At 41.5% G+C, this 21,386-nt stretch overlaps 1 protein-coding gene across 4 annotated transcripts in view; it reads right to left on the bottom strand.

The window, feature by feature from the left end:
• Positions 1–21,386, bottom strand: part of ATXN1 (ataxin 1) — a 215,886-nt gene that overhangs the window by 130,630 nt on the left and 63,870 nt on the right. For all 4 annotated transcript variants that reach the window (XM_066545207.1, XM_066545181.1, XM_066545198.1 and 1 more), the window contains one exon: positions 10,303–10,442. The gene's annotated coding sequence lies outside the window, so the exon portion shown is untranslated. The remainder of the gene's footprint in view (positions 1–10,302; positions 10,443–21,386) is intronic.

The raw sequence follows: 21,386 nt of genomic DNA on the forward strand, positions 1-21,386 counted from the left end.
GATGAGATCAAGATTTAAGGAATACCAATCAGCTTTACCAGACAATAATCTACTCTATTTATGTTCTCAGCTTAAGAAAAAGCATTGCTAGTGGATTTATGCATGCACCATAAGCAGGGAAAAACCCTGAAAAAAACCTACCAATACTCCCCCCAGTATGCAATGCAGTGGCAAGCAGAATAAAAAATGGCAAATGAACACAATCCCCAACCTTGGAAACAGGGCTATTCCAACAGAGAAGAGCTTCAGCTTTACAGTAAACACATCACCTATGTAAAAAAAATGCATTCACACATATACCAAGGCACTGACAGGGTTTTTCTAAACAAATGCAATGAGTCTTGTCTGTCCTGGCTAAGTACATTTACAACATTCAAGCACGGGATGTAGCTGCCTAGAAACAGCAGTGCTCATGTCGTCCTTTCAATACGGGGAACACAGTGTGCTATACAAATATTAATTTAGCCTGAACAACCAGTGAGGTATGCAAATATTACTCCCAGCTTCAACTGGGATTGATTTGAGCACAGAGGAACAGCGAGGGGGATTTTTAGCAGTGCTTCAGGAAGCCAGCTCCAAGCCAGGGAGAGCTGGAATCTTGCATGTCTGCAAGTTCCTTCAGTAGCCCTCACCAACCTCCTAGACCTGCCTGTTCTCTTCAGGCGACCCAGATGAGCAAACATTTTCTGTGTCCTCACTGGTTATGCTGCCAAATTCAACAAGGCAGTTGTGCAGACATGGGTACACTGTGCAGCACCTCCCAGGTCCTGGTTTTGACATGGTTCAAGAAAAGCCAGCACAGCCACTTAACCAGACAAGAGGAACTGCAAGAGACCCCTGCTGGGTACCACTACTGTCCAAAAAGCACTGATGGTGTAAAAGCAGAGAAAAGCAGCAGGAGCTTCAGCAGCTGACACTGGCTTCTTGTTTACTGGGTAAGTTGCAGAACCCCTAGGGCTCAGCTGATGAGGACAGGGCCAGAGCAGAAGTCCAGCAGGTCTGGCTGTGCATTTTGCCTTTTTAAAGTTCCACCTCTAATCCAAAGGGAGGAAAGAAACATTTGTGAAGTCAAGCAGACAAGAAAAGGAGAGCTGAAACAATGCAGATCTAAGTGACCTGGAAAGAATGATCTCCTGCACCATTTTTTTCTACCATTCCACAGAATAGCAGTAGAGGAAAGTGAAATTGGGTATCTCAAGGACAGGGTGTATAGAATTGCAGCTGAACACAACACCTTTAGGCCAGCAGCTCAAAGAAAACAATTCTCACAGCAACCATGACACTGAAGACTATTCAACCCTCTTCCTCAAGAGCCTTGGTTTTAGCTTTTTACAACTCTGGCAAGTAAGTGAATGAATATTTTAATAGAAAATGCTTAACATAAACATAAAGTATATTTTAAAACCTTTCATTTAAAATCCTGATATCTGCCTCAGACTGATATTTTGAGGACAAGTTTCAGGGAAAAAATCAGCCATTTTGGAGAGAGCAGACAAATATGTATCACTGACTGTTAAATTTACTTCTGCTGCTGCTGTTGTTGTTGCTAATTTACTGAGATATAAAATGGCTTCAGGCTCTGGACAAAGTCAGAAAATTTGGAAGAAGTATTATGCTGATCAGAGATGTGTTCTTAGCTATCCCTGTGAAACAAATCACCTATATTTGAATAATTTTTAATCTTGGGGGTGGGAGGCCAGCAGCTGAATCTTCAGACCTTTCAGCAATGTAAACTTCACACCCCAGGCTTTGACACAGCTCCACATGGGCCACAGCATCTATGGAAGGGTCTGTCTGCATAGGGTTCACTGCAGAAGAAAAGACTGAGCTCTAAGTAGTTTTGGGATTTCTGAAGTCAAGAAACCACAGTTAGTAAAGAAAGACACTGTACTTCAATGTACTATTCTTTACCTGGATATGTACAGAAACAAGGCAGAGGTCCAGAAAAGCAAAGAAACAGTTGGAGCTTCTAGTTTGATTTTTTTTTTAAAGAAAGTAAATCCATACTAGCAGCAAAGTGCAAGCACTTAAAATATCCCCGCCACAGAACTTACCAGGGTAAATATTTTCTGGTAACCCAGTGTGCCAGCATAGAAGATTCATGGTCTGCTGTTCTCTAAAGCATCCTTCTCTTTGAGGAGCAGCACTCGGAGAGGGTGACACAATGCCAAGTTACTCTCCCTGTATTCCAAGGCACCTCCACTCAAATGCCCCCAAATCCCATTTCTTGTCAGAAATCTTTGTTAACAAATTTCCCTTTTCATTTATTTTGTGAACTGTGCTTGTCTTTTTTTGTTTGTAAACAAAGAAACAAACAAAAAGCCAGAATGTAGCAAGGCTCTGCCAGAACTCAATTAATAAATAACGAGCATCGAGTGGTTTTGATCATTTCCTTCTGTCTGAGCCTCACAAACTGACAGTAAAACAGTGTATGACCCTTTACAGAACAATTTTGCTATCACGTTACATGCTCACTGGAAATTAAGAACACAAATTTGACATTTTGAATGGGAACAGCCCATCCAATTGGTTCAGTGTTATGCACTGGGAAGGCCAGAGCCAGCACAGCAGGATTTGCAAAGCATCCATGTAGCCACACAGCAAATCCCAGCACAGCCTGCACTAACTCTGTCAATCATTCTGCATTATACAGGTGTGACTAACACTATTTTGTTGGGCTTTTTGCAAGACATAACTTGAGCTTAAGTTCAAGCAATTCCTCAGGAGGTATGAATCCACAGGGATGGGAAAAGCAGGAAAGGAGAGGAGCAAAGACATCCTATCCTGTTGCTACATTTGGAAGCATAGGGATGCAAGAAGTTACTTTCATATTCAAAACTGGAAAATGGGAAAAACAGGAATAAGAGGTGTTTAAAAATGGAAGAGGCTGAGATCTGCTGAAAAGCTGTGTTCCGTCATCTGGAAAAAAATAAAAAAAAGATGGCTAGAGAACACATTTTGCCACAGAGACAGTGTAAGGGAATAGAGAAACACACAAACAGAGACAACTGCATGAGCAGTTTCCAGCATTGTGTTTAAAAATAGTGGCCAGGAAGACAGATTCTCATTCCATCTTTGTTGGCATAACTTTACTTGAGAGGAATATGCTAAATTTGTACCAGCCATAGATCTGCATCCTTCATTTATAAAGAGACAAACCCAGTATTAATAACACCTTTCTGCGTCCTGGTGTTTATGAGCACACCATCTGTTTGCATTTGGAAACTGCCCACCATACATGCTAAATTGTCAAAGATACATGAAGTGGGCGAAAAGTTAAGATTTCCATGACTTCAGCCCTAATTTGACTAACACCAGCACCAAGTGATCTCCATCCAAAGCATAAACATAGTCCTTATAAACTGCTTAAATGCCAGTGCTCTAAAAGCACAACTGTTCATGTGTTGTAATCTCTCTAATGAATAAAATTCAGCTGCACACACAAAGAAAAGTAATGTTTGCTGACATATCACCAAAAGGAAGCAAATAATGGCTCACAATACTAAGAAACCTGATGAAAATGGAAGGGAAATTTCCCTTTGAATAATTTTGCATAACCCATAAGTTTTAGTGGGCTACAGGGAATACAAACTCAATCATTCCATTTTACTCTCTTGCAGATACTTTCATTTTTGCATGTATACATATATATACTTTTTAAATGCACATTTACTCTCTTTTTCTAACTGTTTAAATTGCTTTGGGTGCAAAGGAAAGACTGGATTTGAACTCTTGGATGAATCACATGCACAAACTTTCTGAAAAAAACATGAGGATAATAAAATAAACAAAACAAAAAAGAGGATCATTTCCCTTCCCTGTCTCTTTAAGATACTGCTGCTTTTCAGCCACACGGTGAATGCTTCATTCAAATAACAGAACATGGATTTCTCTTATTAACTGCAGCTATAATTGTAGCAACTGCTTATACTGTTTCCATCCTATTAGTGTTACAATTGTCCAAAGCAGAACACTCAACTGAATTGCCCTCATTTCTTATAAACATCTCTCTTTTTTTGTAACAAAAAAAAAACCCAAATGCCTTCATAATGTTACCTCTTTGTTCTGTTACCTTCTTTTGCTTCTTTGGCACCAAGAACATGAAAAAACAATACTGCTTTCCCTGCCTTCAATGTTTGGCAGCCTTTTCTTAAACAAAAACACTCTGATTCAGTGGATGCTCTGCCCACTATTACAGATAACATGTCTTTTCCAAAAGTGAGTCTCTTAAGGACAGTGTTGGGTAGCTTTATTTGCAGTCATTCACCAACTAGTATGCCATTTAGGATCTAGTAAGAACTGGCTCTTAGCATCTTCCTCTGCTGTATATGGCATTTGCATGCATATTATGCATAACAGTGATGAAAATAAATGGCCTGGGTTGTTCTGTTTACTCATACAGAGTACATATCTCTCCTTTATTCTCACTATGATGAAAAGGCACAGGCATGAAGAGTCCATCTCCGCATGGAAATAGCTTGTTGAGCAGAGGGGAAGCAGTAAGAAACTCAACTTTACAGACTCTTACACTGACAAGAAGAAAAAACTCCTGCATTGTCAAAACGCTAGACAAATTGTATCACTTTAAGCAGTTACTACTCCTAGGTTTCAGTATGCTTCACTGGAAAGCAATTTTTTAATACCATTATTAAGGTATCACACCATGATTTATTCTTACTTGGTTTTCAACTTAAAGTGTTTTTGCCTGCTGCATTTCCTTTTTTGGCTTTAAGGAAGGGTGGCCCAATAATAATTAAATTTAAAAAAACAAACCCAACACAAAGTATAACTGCTTTGATTTACAGGGTCAGAGGAAGAGCTTTGAAATGTCCAGTAAATCCAAACACTATTTCCAGTCTTCCTTCTTGTTCACTCACTATTCTGCCTATTTTCCTTTTTACCCTTGAATAACATATGGATAAGCCAAGCACGTTCCACTTATTTGCTCATTACATAACCCATTCCTGCTGTATTATCATTCCATACTTCAATAACTGTGCACATTCTTGTTACCCCATCACAATAAACCATCAGGACAAGGCAATAGACTTCAGTGTGTGGGTCTCTCATTTTGACAGGTTTAAGAAAGACCTTAATGGGAAGAGAGGGAAAAAGAGCGGAGGAGAACAGGAGGGAAAAACAAGAGGAGGGCTTAGCCTTTCACATGGGAAGGTATGCCAGAGGACAACCACAGTGCTTCTTAGCAAAGCTCCAGAGATCCAGGTCTGCAACAAGCTGTGTGCTGAGCACTGGTACGGGGTGCTGAGCACTGGTACGGAGTGCTGAGCACTGGTATGAGGTGCTGAGCACTGGTACGGGGTGCTGAGCACTGGTACGGAGTGCTGAGCACTGGTACGGGGTGCTGAGCACTGGTACGGGGTGCTGAGCACTGGTACGGGGTGCTGAGCACTGGTATGGAGTGCTGAGCACTGGTACGGGGTGCTGAGCACTGGTACGGGGTGCTGAGCACTGGTATGGGGTGCTGAGCACTGGTATGAGGTGCTGAGCACTGGTACGGGGTGCTGAGCACTGGTACGGGGTGCTGAGCACAGCTGCTCCCACTGCAGCACAGCAGGTCAGTGCCTCACTCAGGACTAAGCTTCTGTGTCACAGACCATCGCACTCGCTGTTGCCCCCAGCACAAGACCTGCACCAGTTGCCTTCCACAGGGGCTTCCAAGCCCCTTGGTCACACCATTGCATGCAGACCCTTGCCTACAGCATGAGACAAGGAGGTGACCACAGAGACACTGTGGCAAATGTCATGATGTCAGCTCTTTGACCCTGACACAACAGTCAAACACAGCAGCAATACAGAAACCATTGTTTTAGTGATACAATCCTAAGAAAGTCTATGAAAAGTATGAACTTAATCAACTAATTAATGAAACTAAACTCAAGTAATCTTCCCTCTTAAAAACCTCTGAAGGAGCATCAATTACCTTCAATCACTTAAATGAACAAAGTTCTCTATGGTGTTACTTCTCAATTCTCACAAAATACTCCTGGAAGTTTTTTGAGCATTATGGGAACACCTGAGTGCACGTGTTAAAATGCACATTTAACAAGCCTGGTTCTTCTCTCACTGAAATCAGCTGCCCTTAGTTTAAACAGCAGGAGACCTGGGCCTTTTCCACTGCCATGTTCCTTATCAGAGCTCTATAAATGTCACATCTTTATTTTATTAGTGAAAGACATATTTTATAGATTAACAATAAAAGCATTCTTGTATGTGAGTTTTCTAGCCCCTGTTGAGACTCTGAATTCTTGAAGGTCAAATAAAGCAGTCCACAGGAAGGGGGAGAAGAAAATGCTCTGCAATATCCTTTTAAAGAGCCTCCACAGCAAAGAGAGAATAAATAGCTGATTTGTTACATGGCTTTGAGGGCAGCCACAAATGCTAAGACCACAGGTAAATGAACCTGGTCATGAAAGGAGCAGCAGCTTGTCCAGTACCGTATCTACATTAGTTAACTTTCTTTGTGATTCAAGTCCAAGACTTTGCATTGTTCTATTTCCGCCTATTCCTCTGCTCTGGATTCCCTTTGTGACACTTTTATCAATGGAAAATCGAGGGAGGGATTTCCAGCTGGGAGCCCAACAAAAAAACAGGAGGTTCAGTCTGGTTTTCTCACTTGCGCTGCAAGAACCATTTCAGCACTAGTAATAAAAGCAAAACTACACAAAAGGGAAAAAAAAAAAAAAAGACATGACCTGAAATTATTTTAGCATCATAAATACTTCACTGCTCTTTATTCTGCAGCATGGTTAGTGTCACACATTGGCACAATAATTTGCTAGCTTAAACAGAGCTCCTTGCAAATAACGAATTTGTATTAAGGGCCGCTGTCAGCTAGAATTTCAGGGAAATACAAAGGAAAAGATAACAGTGCCATTGGTCAGATCTACTCTTTGTTATGCCCTTGCAATTTTGACAGATTTATAGCTGCAGAGTCATAATATTAAAAAGTCTGACTGCGTCCTCTGTGAGTGGTGAGGAAAATACACACAAACAAGGGAAGGCAAGCAGCACAGTGGGAGCCACGCAAAATGCATTGTGCACAGGGACATCCCCATGGCCACACCTGCAGGTGTCATTACAGCAGCCGTGGCGCTCCCAGTCAGGTGCTCAGTTTAGTTGTAACCTGAGGAGGTGGCTTTGAAAATGAGAACATTTGTACTAACAGGATTTTCAAGGTAATTTTCAAGGGATAGATTTGGTATCATTTAAGACCAGAAAAGACTAATAATCATATTTTTAAACATTATAGCAGTAGAGACCATTCATCTTGGGAGGCACTTGGTATAGTAAAAACAGAGTAACAACTCCCATGCATTTATGTGAGCACCATTTAACACAGACAACAAGCTCCTTGAAGTCCAGAGCTATTTTCATACACCACCAAGGAGCTCCAGCCACCATCACCTCCTCAAACAAAAGAAATGTCTCAAGGCTTCCAATACTCAATTATTCAACCACTTCAGGCTCTGCTAGTGTCCTAAAGACAAGTAAAATTTCTTTCTCTTGTTTACATGTGTAGCCTGTAAGGGCTCTGCTGAGAGAAATACCTTTTTCTTTCAGTAAGAAATCGAGGAAGTTATCATCACCTCAGTAGCACAAGCTTGTGAAAGCTGCAATAGGACAAGAAGAGAAAAGCTGAAAGTAAAATACAAGGGTGTATTTTCAGAATCAGATGCAAAGGCTGTCTTCTTAAAGATAGAAAATATTAAATATGTGCCTTAAATTAAAAAAAAAAAATTGGCAGTCACCATCATCAAATAGCCTGAAAGTTCAGAAGGCATCTGAGAGAACATTGTATGGTACCCAAATTTTCTCCTATTCTTTTGGTCAGTTGGAAGAATATTTCCAAAATTTCACATGGATTTCACATACCTAAACTATAACAAATTGTAAACTAGGAAACCTTGAGAACTTACTGCTAGCATTCTCTGAATCTGTACCACAGACCTGTTACAGGGAACAAGAGTTTGGGGAGAATCACATACCAAATACCTGCCCTGTAGATACCCCCAACAGGAGAACATGCCAAGCAAGAAGGGATAAAATACTTGCAACGTTTTTGATGAGACTGGTGAAGAAGTGTCTTCATTCCAAGTGCCACAAAACCCAAAGTTTTTTAAACTCGCTACTATTTAAACCCAGTTTTACACTGAGCTTTTTATGTCCTCCCTAAGTCAATAGATAAACTTCATAAATGACCACGCAAACCCATAGATCTGGGTTATAGGTCCAGCTCCAATCATTTACTTTATTGTCTTCCACAACATACAGAGCAATTCTCATTAAGTAGCTGAATGTGTAAAGGCTCAGTAGAGAGCTAAGGAAGTTCCTAAACAAAAAATAATCTATGGGGCAAACTATGTGTGGAAAAAATTAATATAACTTGTGTGAAGTCAAATGAAGTAACTGAAGAAAGTCTATGTAATCCCAGCCAACACAATCTATATCACATCACATGCAAATCAAACAGGAGGAAACATCCTTGAAAATATTCAGCAATTTGGAGTTTTCTCAGCTCCAAATCCAGACAGCAGCACATGAGTAGGTTATATTAACTAAATCCATCAAGGAAATCTCCATATATTTCTGATCACTATCTAGGGTCTGGTTTTTTGCTGTGGCCAATCTCTGAAAAAGACATCAGAACAGCAAAAAAACCCACATAACACTAAAAAAACCAAACAAAAAAAAACCCACAAAAGAAGGGAAAATTACCACACTCACAACGCAGACCTAATAATTACAAGCCAAAAAATGAAGTGAGGGAAGAAATCACTTCCCATCCCTGCAGGTAAGGTCGAAGTTCTCTAGCACTAGATTTGTAAATAATTAATATGAGACCAACAAGTTAAACGGCCTTACAGGGTCTTTTTAATTTATTAAATAAATTTTGCTTTAATCACATTAATTTTTCAGAAATGTACAATAATCTTTGTGGTTTAAAATGACTTTGTATTCATTTTTAAGAGTATTTTTATTCATCTAATACATTATCCTTTCAAGAAAATTATCATACTTGACTACAAGTACTTAACAGGGCACTAATTAATACTCCTATTTCTCCTCATTTAAAACTCCTTTGAGAAATGAGGTCAGAAACCTGGTTTAACACAGAAGACACTTCTCAGAGGCTAAAGGTGGAAGGGACTCAAAAGGCACTCGTCACCCTTCTCCATGGACGACATCCCCTTTGAATGCTGTGCAAAATGCATATTTTATGATTGGCTTTTCGCAGATATTAAAATGAATATTATATGTGTTGTGTTAGAAAGTAATGCTGTACTAATACTCTTAAGTACTGTGTTAAATATAGTTTTAGGTTATAAAATATGTTAAAATAGAAACTACGCTATGTAGGATACTTATTTTTTACAGAAAGGACTCGCAGTGAGATAGCAGCCACAGGACACCTAAATCTTTCAGAGAAAAAGAATTTATTGCCCTCTTATCAGAAGAAACGAACTTCTTCCCGCCTCGAAGGCGCTGTTGGGATTCAGAGGAAGAAGCTGATGATGACCAGACAGAATCCTGTATTTGAATGGAATTTATGCATCATGTATGAAGTGTATGAATATGCAACAGGCTATTGTTTTTAAGGGTTAATCCTTTGTTAACGGAGGTCCTTTTTCGGGCTCGTGCTGCCCAGAAAAACGTACCCAGACGTCCATAACTCTTTGGTTCTATTGTCTCATATTGTCCTAATTCAAATTGTCCAAATTATTATTACTCTAATTGCATTACTATTTTTATAACCATTTTATTACTATTAAACTTTTAAAATTAAAAAAAACCCCAAGTGATTGGCGTTATTCACAAACGCCAAAGCCCCGGCTGTCAGCGATCGCTCCGACCGAGCCAGCAGCTGATGGTAAGCCCCGGGGCAGCAGCACGTCCTTCTGCCCGACAAGAAGGAATCCTCCCATTTCTTCTTGTTTAACGGGGTGAGTTTTACTTTCCCCACTCTGCCCAGCTCTCCCCGGAAGAAGGGTTTGTCCCCCTCCCTCCCAGAGCCCGCGGCTGCTGCAGCCACTTGTTCCCCGCGCCGTGACACAAGGACGGGCGGCTCCACCTCCCTCAGCGCAGAGTCCCCGCCTGAGCCACGGCGCCCTGCCAAGGCTCCAGCAGCGGCTGTGGCCCGCCAGGAACGCGGCAGGAAAACGCGGGTTGCAAACACCTCCCAGAGCTGTTTGGGGCTCGGGGAACTGCTGCGAGGTTAAAGGGCCAAAGCAGAGACCAAGCACAAGCGTTTCTGAAGCTCTCGGAAAATTTGAAGGCACTCACCCATGGACTTCACATTTGGGTTCGCTCCGCATTGTCTACTAATTGCAATTATCTAAGAGCGGCTCCGCGATGGGAGGAGGGGAGGAGAAGAAGGCTTCCTTTTGGCACAGCTTCTTCAGAGTTCAAAGGACACATATGGCCTGCAAACACAGCGCAGGGAATAATGTAAAATTAAAGGAGGGATGAGAGGAAAATGAGAATGCAGCAGGGACAAGCGCTGTTCTGGATCTGCTTGAGTGGAATTTTAAATAAAGAAACAGGCGGGAAAAAATCAACAAAACCCCCAGACTTATTTTAATTCCACATCTGAACAGAAGGAGGGATCACGGGAGGGGGCCCACATATGAAGGGAAGATCTCTGGGGAGCAAAACCTTAGCATTTCTGCATGGGGCAGAGACCCCGAGCCCTACGGTCTCAGCCCAGGACCCAGAGGACTGCCCAGAGAGCAGGGCCGGAAGCTGCCAGAGATACAGGGCTTTGGGAAATGTACAGCCAACACCTCCAAAGAGACAGGATGGGTTCATTTCAGAATAAACACGTGTACAGTACCAAACCTGCAGGGAAGGACAGCCTGTCTACCCACAGAGTAAAGCGAGGAAAAATAAAAGAGAATCCAAATAGCGCAGGTTCCAATTTCCCTTGCTCGTCTCGCCACACAAAGAGAGCCACACAAAAGTCAGCAGCCTGCTAGGTGGTGTCTGTGTCCATGCCAAAGGCTGACACCTGCTTGTGGCCTTGTCTTTGTTAGGGCAGAAACCAAAGGCTGTTCTTCTCACTGCAGGGCATATCAAGCACAAAAAGAAATAAATAAACAAAACAAAACAAAAAAAATCCACAACAATTCTCAGTTGTAATTTCTACATAATTATTGCACAACAACCACCCATAATGAGAGAATGAATTTATAACCACACACAAGCTATATTTACCAGTGGACTGGTTACAAAGCAAAACAGCAGGAAACCACAATGTGTCTTCATCTTAGCTCCTCAGCGGTGGTGCAGCAAGGCTGCCCGTGCAGCAAGGCAGGCTGGGCAGGTGAAACCCAGGCACAACCACGGAAGAGGAGCACAGCCTTATGGGGGCAGAACCTGAACCGAGCAGGGCACAAAGGTGCTCCCAGGTAGTCAAGGAAAGCTATGCAGAGGTGCAGCTAGAAAGACTTGTTTGTCCTCAAGGTTAAACAGTCGGCCACACTAAGAAAACTGAAGGGAGTCTTGCCTCCCAACTATCCCAGCTTCCAGAAATTTTGATACCTAGGCAGAATTTAAAAAAAAAAAAACAAACCTAAAGAAACCCCAAATTTAAAAACCACCCCACAAGTGGACATGCAGCTCCCTGTGCAGTCAGGATCCCCAAGATGAACCATCCCTGCCCCTTGAAATGAAGAGCCACTCGCAGACAGCACTTTGTTCTCCTCCCATCAGCTATTCAAGTCGGCCCCACGGCAAAACGGGCACAATTCAACCCAAACTGGGACAGTGGGACTGTGCCACAACAGGAGGCCTGACGAGGTCAGCAGCTTGAGCCCCAGATGACAACTTTTCATCAACTGGGGACAGTTGATCTGGGTCTGCCTACCAAACACCATAAATCGCTGAGTTCAGGGGACCTTCACCCCTTCAACACTGCTTTTCAGGCAAATTTGGCCAAAACTGCCTCACAACTTTGGAAGTTACTGGGCCAATGCACTTAAGGAAAGACAGGCAGCACACTCACAAGAGCCCCATTTCCTCAGGCTGACATCATACAAGCAGGCAGCATACCTGCTGCCAGCAGTACACCCCTGACCACCTTGCCCCAGCTGCTCCTCCTCACCTCCCTCTGTGCCAGTACAAACCCTCACACTTTCCAGGCCAGCGTGAGAATGATGGCGAGCTAGATCCAGGAACAGATCCTGCTGAAACTTTTTTTTTTTTCAGGGATTATTTTTAACTTGGATCCTTTCCCAGACCCAGCTCAGAGCATGACTACACAACGCTTATGTCAGCACAAGGAAGCCATCTAATGAGCACCCATGAGGGGGGCAGGATCGCTGCCATCACTATCCTCACCACCTTAATGAGCTTGTAAAACAACAGCCCATAGACAGCAGGTTAAAAAGTCACAGAGCTTCAGTAAATTGAGGATGGCACATAGAAAACAAAAAAAATAAAAACTGAAACTCATACACACAGGTTATCTAGCCACTGCCATGTCAAGCTGCCAAAACACAGCAAAAGCACAGGGCCTTCCACTGAGGAAAAGCAACCCTGCACTCAGCTCCACCAAAACCCCAATGCAGAAGGGCTCCTGACACGCACCCACGGAAAATCTTGGTCATTACTACTTCCTAAATAGGACATGAAAAGAAAACCCACAGCATGTAAACCACTGGTATCTCAAAATGACCTTTCTCTTATCTCTTTGGCTAGGCATGCTCTCTCTGCCCTGCTCTGTCCCCGGAAAGACACCAAACAGCCCGGCCCCAACTCAAGGAGGAAGCATAAAAGCAAAAGAGAAGGGGAGGTGAACAGATCAAACAATTCTCCTTCCTCATGACCTGTGGGTGCAAACCCATCACAACACATTGTGCAACCTTAAACACATGTTAAGATGGAGACAAAAATCCATGATTACTGCTTCTGGTGTTTATGCTGACCAGTGCCTTATTACTGCTCTGGTGGCAATCAGCGAATCTGTCATGAAAAGAAAGGATGTGTTGGGTTTGCTATCGATCCTTATAATTCCTGTCTGAGAATAATCATACCATCTTGAAATATAGCCCAAGAGAGCACTGTTATTCCGGAACTGAGCTGCTTTTGAAAGATGAGTAAAAAGCAGTTACATGCCATGCTCTTAGATATCTTCTTGAGGTTGCAGACAATTGTTCCTGGCTTTACAGACACATTTTCTGATATTTAAGTATTCTCTTTCCCCTGTAGCTGAAAGAGGCACACTCATATAAAGAAAAATCTGGCTATCCCAAGAAATCATGTAAATTACTATAGACAGAGGGCTGTCAGGTAGGCACAAAATAAACTAACTGAAATAATATGATTTTTTCTCCCTCTAATATCCTTCATTTATAGTCACTGTCAGTGTGACAACCAAGAACAGTAAGTGGAATGATTTCATGCATGATTTCATATCTCAATATTTCATTAATATTGAGATATTCTATATCCCCTTGTGCAACAGACAGTTTCTATCACTTACTTTGTATTAGGGCAACAGAGTAAGGCACCTCAAATGAAGCCTGTAGCAGTATCCATTCCCTCAAACCAGAGCTAAAACCTGGACTAACAGACTGTGACTATTGCCAGATCACCTCTTTCTCCTCACTGAAGTCTGGACATCACCAATGGATGGGGAGGCAGAAGCACAAGCCTCTGATGGCATCCAAAACTGCCCCCAAAAGTGCATATGAAAACACATATTGGAAGCTTGGCTAGAACAACAGTACCAAACAAAACATATGATGCTAATCCAAGTGTTACAACAAATTGTCCATTGTAGCTGGAAAACAGAGAAACACAGCCCTGAAAAGGGATCAGAACAATACTGACTTAAAAATTGCTAAGGGTTCTTGTTAAGTGTACATTCTAGCATATTCATAAAGCAGGTTTTTTTGAAGGTAGGAAAAAATACGTCAAAACAGGTTAACAAACTAAATGCAAATAGTAAGGAAAAATCAAAGATATAACCCAGAAGAAAGCTGAGCTAAGAAATGCACAAATATTTTGTGTGCATATGTGTGTGAAAGTTAATATAATTCCTAATTCTTGGTATCTTGGATAACACCTGTCTGTTTTCCAGACCTGAGTTTCAGAAGTTTACTACTGTTTCACAAATGGATTCAGAAGGACTGTGGTCTCTTTAACAGTGAAGTTCTGTCCTCCATCCCACTGTTCCCACTGACTCCAACCAGCCTAAAGTTAACCATAAATACAGTAGAAAGTCAAATACAAAGGTAGCTTGTTGCCTAATTTTTCCCTTTTTTTCTGATGTGCTATTAGGCTATTCATAATGAATATAAAATACTTCTTTCTTTTTAATTAACAGGTAGTACAAACAAAGCCTCTAATATTTTACAAAACTAATTGATGCAAAATACTAGATATGTGTTCTAGGTCTCTGGTTTCAGATCTTTATTACCAAATTCTGACTTCTTTTCATTCCATTAATGCTTTCAACAGGTTATTAAAAAGCACAGTCTTGCTAATTTACTGTAATAGTTAGGATACCTACTCTAAAGTTATGGAGGAAATCAATAAATTGATCAATCAACAAAAAGAAACAGAAAAGTGACAAAACACATTTTGTTTTATTACTGTGGCAATTCTAAATGGTGTTTTAATTATTCATATAAATATCTCTAATGCATTTGTAAATGTGATGTATTGCACACCTACATTTTTTTTTCTTTTTAATTCTTGGAACCCAATTCAGGAATGTGGTTCCTTGCAGAAATACAAAGAAAGCCTCTGGATACTTTTTTTAGTATTTGATTCTAAGTAGTCAAATGCCATCCTGCTTTGGATCCACAATACCACAAGATTACTTACTCCACAGCACTCTCTGCTGAGAGCAGATCCATAGAGAAAGTCACATAATGTCACACAGCCTTGTAACACACCACACAAAAGAGCCAGGGGAAAGAGGCACCTCTCCATCGCTCCTGCCATAGCCAACAAGCAAATTCCCAGCACTGCAGCTTGGAAGGGGAGGCAATCATGTATATTAACATTCCACTGAGAAAACCAGGATGAAGCAATGAGCTAGTGAATATCCTTGGGAAGACATGTCAGGGTCTAAATTCTGGGCCTGCCTAGCCAAGCCCCTCCTCCTTTTTCATCGACATGTAAAATTCTGTACACCTTCTGTATCCAGCACCCCAGGCAATGCCAGTCTCACTTATTCACAGCCACGCTCACTCTGCCTACCCAGTAGCTGCACTGAAGTAGTAACTACCATCCTTGTCCCAGGAGAGACGCCAACAGCACAAAGAAAGCTGCAAAGCCCATGAGTGATTCTGCATAGGAGTGGAATTTTTCAAATTATGATAATGAGCTTCAAAAGAGAGTGCACAGAGCTGCACAGATACACTCCCTTTTTACGTCAGAAGGCACATAAAGGGTTGACTAACCTCTGCTGCTTATTTTATGTTATAATCTCACCCCTCCCTTATTTAGCAACTTCCTCCTTAAGCTCTGGCATCTCTTCTCCATTTCCCTCACAATCTTGGGGCCTTTTCCTCCCAAGATTATAATCTACTGGAAGTTCCCCCTCCCTGACCACTACCCACATCCCCATCTTTGTTCTGGCTCCCTGCAGCGCTCAGTGTCTGGACAGGCTTCACATTCACTCCAGATTTTTTGCTCTCCTGTTCTTCAAAGCTTGTGAAGCAGGTTTTCATTCAGCTACCCTTGCCTGCCAGGATGGGGAGCAGTGCATGGAAACTGAAAAGAGCTCACGAGCACCAGGCGAGCAGGTCTTTGCAACTAAAACCCAAGGTAGAAATGCTCACCGTGTGTCTTATTTAGTTCAAAGCCGAAATGTTTCTGTCTAGGATGTCTGTTTGTATCTCAAGTCATAGAGAAGCCATTAGTACCAATAATGTGTCATTACGGGGGCGTCAGCAGAGACTCCACAGCTAAGGTTAATTTGAGATGCATAATTTAAAGCAGAAATAAAATCCCTCCATTTCACACTTTAGTGATTCAATTCAAATCATTCTTCAAATTTGACACAGCAGCTCTTAAGGGGACACTTGCATTTTTTTCTTGTCCCTTTTTGGTTTTTTCTGGCCAATTTTAAGTAAAATACTTATCTAGTGCAGAAGTAAAATACACAGATCTTCCATTTACAACCACTTTAACCTGTCTTCCCCCACACATTTCTTTTCAGCAGTTTCATACTTCACACATTCACTCTGACACATTAGAATATGCATGATACAGGCCACTTCCGCAAGTTAAAAAAACCCAAACCCGTTCAGAGTTAAAATTTCACTCATTGTAACCCCAGGGATTTTGCCAAGAACAGCTGACAACACTGTTTATCTTAAACATACCACATCACTTAGGTAACAGTAGTACCCCCACAATTCTTTGTCCTTAGTATTTCCACTCTCAGCATCCTGCTAAAATACATTAAATACATAATCCTTGGTTTTCAAACTGAAGCAAAGACAGAAGGATGCTGTTTTTTCAACAAGTGCTTCAAGATGGTCCAAGTCTTCCAAATCACTGATAATTTGTTCTGTCAGGCTACTTCTCTCAGAACAGCTGATAAAACACAGAAATAATTAAGCAAAAACTCATCACAACATAATGAAGCAGCATGATAGTGAAATCTTCATGCTGCTGAGGATGCAATACCTCTCTATCAGATATCTCCTGCCTGTTGCCGTGGATTCTTCAATAAACTCACATAATACTACAAAAATGTGTAGAAACATAGAATGAGTTTTGTCATCTGACACAACTCTATTTTGTTCTGGACTTTCAAGAAATCACAGTTCAAGCACACAGACATTCTTTGGAGAGCTGCCCTTAATGCTAAAAATGGCCATAGAATTGCACAAGGCAGGGGGGAGGGGAGGGAAGAAAATTCCAAGAAAACTTTGACTCATCCATTGTAATTCCTCAGGTTTTCGGAGCAGCGAATGGAATGCCGTCAAGCTAAAATTGACAGAGCTATTTTCTGATCTCTAAGTGATGTCAATACTTCAGAAATCCACAAGTGCTGGGAAAATTTTTCTCTGCAAAATTCTAAGAATGACTCTTAAAATTTGTTGGGTTGGGGGGGAACCCAGAGCTAAAAAAGGTACTTGAAATTAAACTCCTACGTAGGTATGTTTTTGAATACTGAGAGTATTAGGCTTCACAGCTTTTTGCTATCTGTGACTCAGACTTGCTGCCACAGGTGTCAAATCATCAGGGACTTAACTGGAGCTCTGCAGAAACCTACTGCTTTGTGAATTTTTTTTAACTATATGTTAAAAAAATCACCCTTAAAGACAGACAAAAAGCAAGCTTTTCCACTCAGTAAAGACCTGAATCTTTCCTGTCACCAGATTTTACTGTCCTGTTACCTTTCACCTAGAAAAGCAGATTTTTCTGGTTTTCTGTTGTTTAATTCTTAAGGTTTTCAGAACTACATCATGTCCACCAGGATTTTCAGAACAACACAATGTCAACCAAATCTAACAGGCAAAACAGCTTCAATAAAGTTCTGAGAATAACACATCTACTCTGGCACGCCAACACACTATTTTTAATTGAAGCTCATTAAAGATGTAATAGAAGAAAAATTATATTCACTTCCAGCACTGTTCCATCAATGCAGTGAGATAATCATGCTGCTGTACCATACATAAAGCAGTATTTATGAGTAGTGGTTTAGGTAATTTAATGGAAAGGCAGAAAGCAATGATTCATTCCTTGTTCTATCTGTTGCTGAAAAATTACTTTTGCCAATTGCAGGGCCCAAGCAGGCACACAGAGAGATTGCTTTCAAATGTTAGTAAAACACAGACCTGGAAAATGAAAAGAGACAAGTCAGTTGAAATGCCGAACAAAAGGAAAAAAAATCTGGATTACAGATGAGAATTACTTTACAGAGCAGCATACAAATGCAGGCCTCTGAAGTAATTTAAACCAAATGCAGATTGAGACTGAAGTCATTTAGTGAGTCAGCACAGTAATAGGACACTAAAATTACATGTGAGAAAAGTGTAATCCTTTTTGTATAGCACACTCTATTTAATTCCAAATTTTCCCGAAAACAAATTAATTGTAGTCTTTGTGTTGTACCTTCTTCGTTTCCTTTGGGCTCAACCTCTACCTTCCAGAAAGAAACAAATTTCATGCAGGCTGACTAGTTATGAGCTCTGATGTCTAGGACTTGAATTTCCCTTTCACAAAAGTTTCATCTCCAAACCATGACCACATTAATAAACAATCATTGGCATGAACACTACTGACCCTCTTCCAAGTTATGATTACTTTCCTCTGAAAATTCTTTCTTTTTTTTTTTTTAAATTAACAGTTAAAACCAAAGCTGCAGAGAATCATTAAAACTTCTGCCTCCCAGATTCTGCCATCCCAGAGGTTTCGATCACCTACAGCCTGGTACAGATGGGAACTTCAGTGCTAAACATGCCCCCCATCAGTCAAAGAAAGGCTTTACTTTCTATCTGCTTCACATATTTTTTAAAACCATAACGGTTTTTAAACTTAAAAAGCAATCTTCATCTCATTCTTGCCTCATACTTTCAAAAAAATGTAATTCTGTGAAAGCCACAACAATTGCTTGTTCAATAGAGACTGCTACTTTCTGAAGTGCTTTCTCAGATAGATTTGTATGGACATACGTGGGAGAAATGAATACTCCAAAAATATCCACAACAGATAACAAGTAGCGTCTAGAAACAACAAAAAGAAACAAAAAAAAAAAGAAAAAGAAAGTCCTCCAAATGCAGCCCAAATTGGAACAAATGCCTACAGTAGCAACAGCACAGGAAGAGCAAAATGTTATTGTACATTACTGGCCTGCAGCCCACAATTACAAAAAATACTGCAGTATTCCACAGTAACAGCGTAAAATATTATCATTTCAAACAAGCAGCTGCAGCACCCTGCCCACAGCAGCCACGTTGCAGAGAGCCAGGGGAGGAGAGGGCTGCCAAAGGACTCCCCACTGCAGAGGGGGAGTGGGCCACGGGGTTGGTGAACCCTTGGGATGCCTTCTCCTGACACCCACGGCTCCATCAGGGCACAAAGAACCACTGCTCAGCAGCAAAATGCTCCCACATGAGCTCCAGCTGCTGAGCCCTCCAGCAGAAGGGAATCATGATGCTCACTCTGCACTCTCCCTCTTGCTGTAGTGTGCCTTCTGCCAAATCTTCATTTTCATATTGTCTTGGATTCAATAAAATCTCCCCCATCCCAGCTCCCCTGCACTAATGCCTGTGGTACCCAGCCCCCTGTAACAGCCGGTCAGCAGGTTTTAACAGTGGCCTAGCCAGGGGCTCCCAGAGCAGAGGTTGGCATACAGTGCCATTGTGATGGCTACCATTCCCCTCCCCAGACAGTGAGCAGCTGCTCCACTACAGGTCAGCAAAAGGGGAGAAAACATGCATACAAGTTTATCAGCAATGCTCATGTTGACTGCTGTACCCAAGGATGGCCGGCACAGAGGGCAGTCCCACCACAGCAAACAAAAAAATTCCAAAAATTAACAGGTAAGTCCATCTGCTCACTGGCATGCACTGCACACTAATGAATAGCCCTAAGCAGGAATAACATCTACCACATTTGGGTTCTGCATGGATCATAAAAAAAGACCATCTAAGAAGTTACATGTTTTTGGCAAACTTAATGCACTTGCAGATCAAGCAATCAGAAGGAAAAGCAAAGCAGAAACCCAAACTAATGCTGGTTCAGCTAACCAGTTTCAGCTGAGATGGAGTTAATTTTCTTCCTAGTAGCTTGTAAGTTTTGTGGGTCTTGGATTTAGCATGAGAATAATGTTAATAACACACTCATGTTTTAGTTGCTCAGTAGTCAAGGACTTTCCATTTTCCCAGTTCTGCCGGCAAGGAGGTACACAAGAAGCTGGGAGGGAGCATGACCCAAACTGGCCAAAGGGATATTCCATACAATAGAGCATCCTGCTCAATCTGTCAGCTGGGGGAGTTGTCCTGGAGGGGCTGATGGCTGCTTGGGAACAGGCTGGGTATCAGTCAGTGGCTGGTGAGCAACTGTGCTATGTATCACTTGTCTTTCTCACATTTTATTTCTCTTTCTCTTCTGGTTGCCTCCCTTTTTATTACATCATCATAATCATCATTACCACTACTGTTGTTATTATTGTTGCTGTTGTTGTATAATTAAACTGTTCTTATCTCACCACAGGGGTTTTACCTACTTTTTTCCCAATTCTCTTACCCATCCCACTGTGGGGGTATGGGGAGTGAGTAGCTGCACAGTACTTGATTGTCATTTGGGGTCAAGCCATGTCACTCGTGCTTCCTGTACAGCCTGCAAATAGTACAGATTCTCCAGACAAAACTGCAAAGCCTGAGCTTTGCCTCAGCTACCAATTCTGCCTCAGGTATTTGGCCTCTCCCCACTCTCCAACAAGCCTGAAGTTAAGTTTGAAATACACAAACACTGTTGGGGCACCTTTTAGAGATATTCAAGCCATGATGAAAACTGTTTCTCATGCAGCCAACTAGAGATATGATGTTTTCAGGAGGGAGCAAATTAACTGCCATACCTAAATACTTCCCAGTTCACTTGCACTTCTCATCTTTCCCACACCAGATTTTCTCTGCCAAATACAAAGGAGACTGTAGCGTATATACGTGCAATATATATGCAATAAACTGCAGTAATATATGCACTAGATTGAAATACTGTATCTTCATAAGCAATTCATTGGATGAAGGATTCAGAGTCCCACAGGGAGTACTGCAAATACACATTAAGTCTCTGGGTGCTGGATTTGACTCTCTGATGTACGTAACAGATGTGTAAAGTAACACATAACCAGATGCCTCTCTAGTGCATGCACAGCTAGAGACTGAAAAGGCCTAAAATATTGTGTCCAAGGACAAAAGAAAAGGGAGAGAATAAAAACAGAACCACATATCTAGCAAGAAATGAAAAATTTGGGCCTTATGGATTTCTTGTCTACAATGCTGAAATTTTTCATGTCTGTAATTCAGCTATGGTATCTCAAGAGAGGACTTTTCAGGAGGTGGCAGTCCAGCCACTGTGGCCTGATTTGCTCCATGCCAGGGTGATAAATCATTTCTTGATGTCTTTGGAATTTCAGGATCCTACTTCCAAAGCTTCCACTGTGATTTCAAAGACCTCCATCCAGAAGAGTGGTCTAACTCCTTAGAAGAAAAAAATACTCAGAAAAAAAAGCATTTGGCTGTGTAACAGTCACCACCACAGAGGCCTTTCTCCTTTCCATAAGTTGGTGTGTCCTGGCCACAGTGGCTAGGAGAAAATAGCTGCTGTGCTTTTGCAATAACCTTCTAGGGCAGAGGAGAATGATGGGTGAGAAAAGGTCAAAAACTTGTTTA

This window comes from Molothrus aeneus, chromosome 1 (assembly GCF_037042795.1).
Source record: "Molothrus aeneus isolate 106 chromosome 1, BPBGC_Maene_1.0, whole genome shotgun sequence".
Classification (NCBI taxonomy): Eukaryota; Metazoa; Chordata; class Aves; order Passeriformes; family Icteridae; genus Molothrus; species Molothrus aeneus.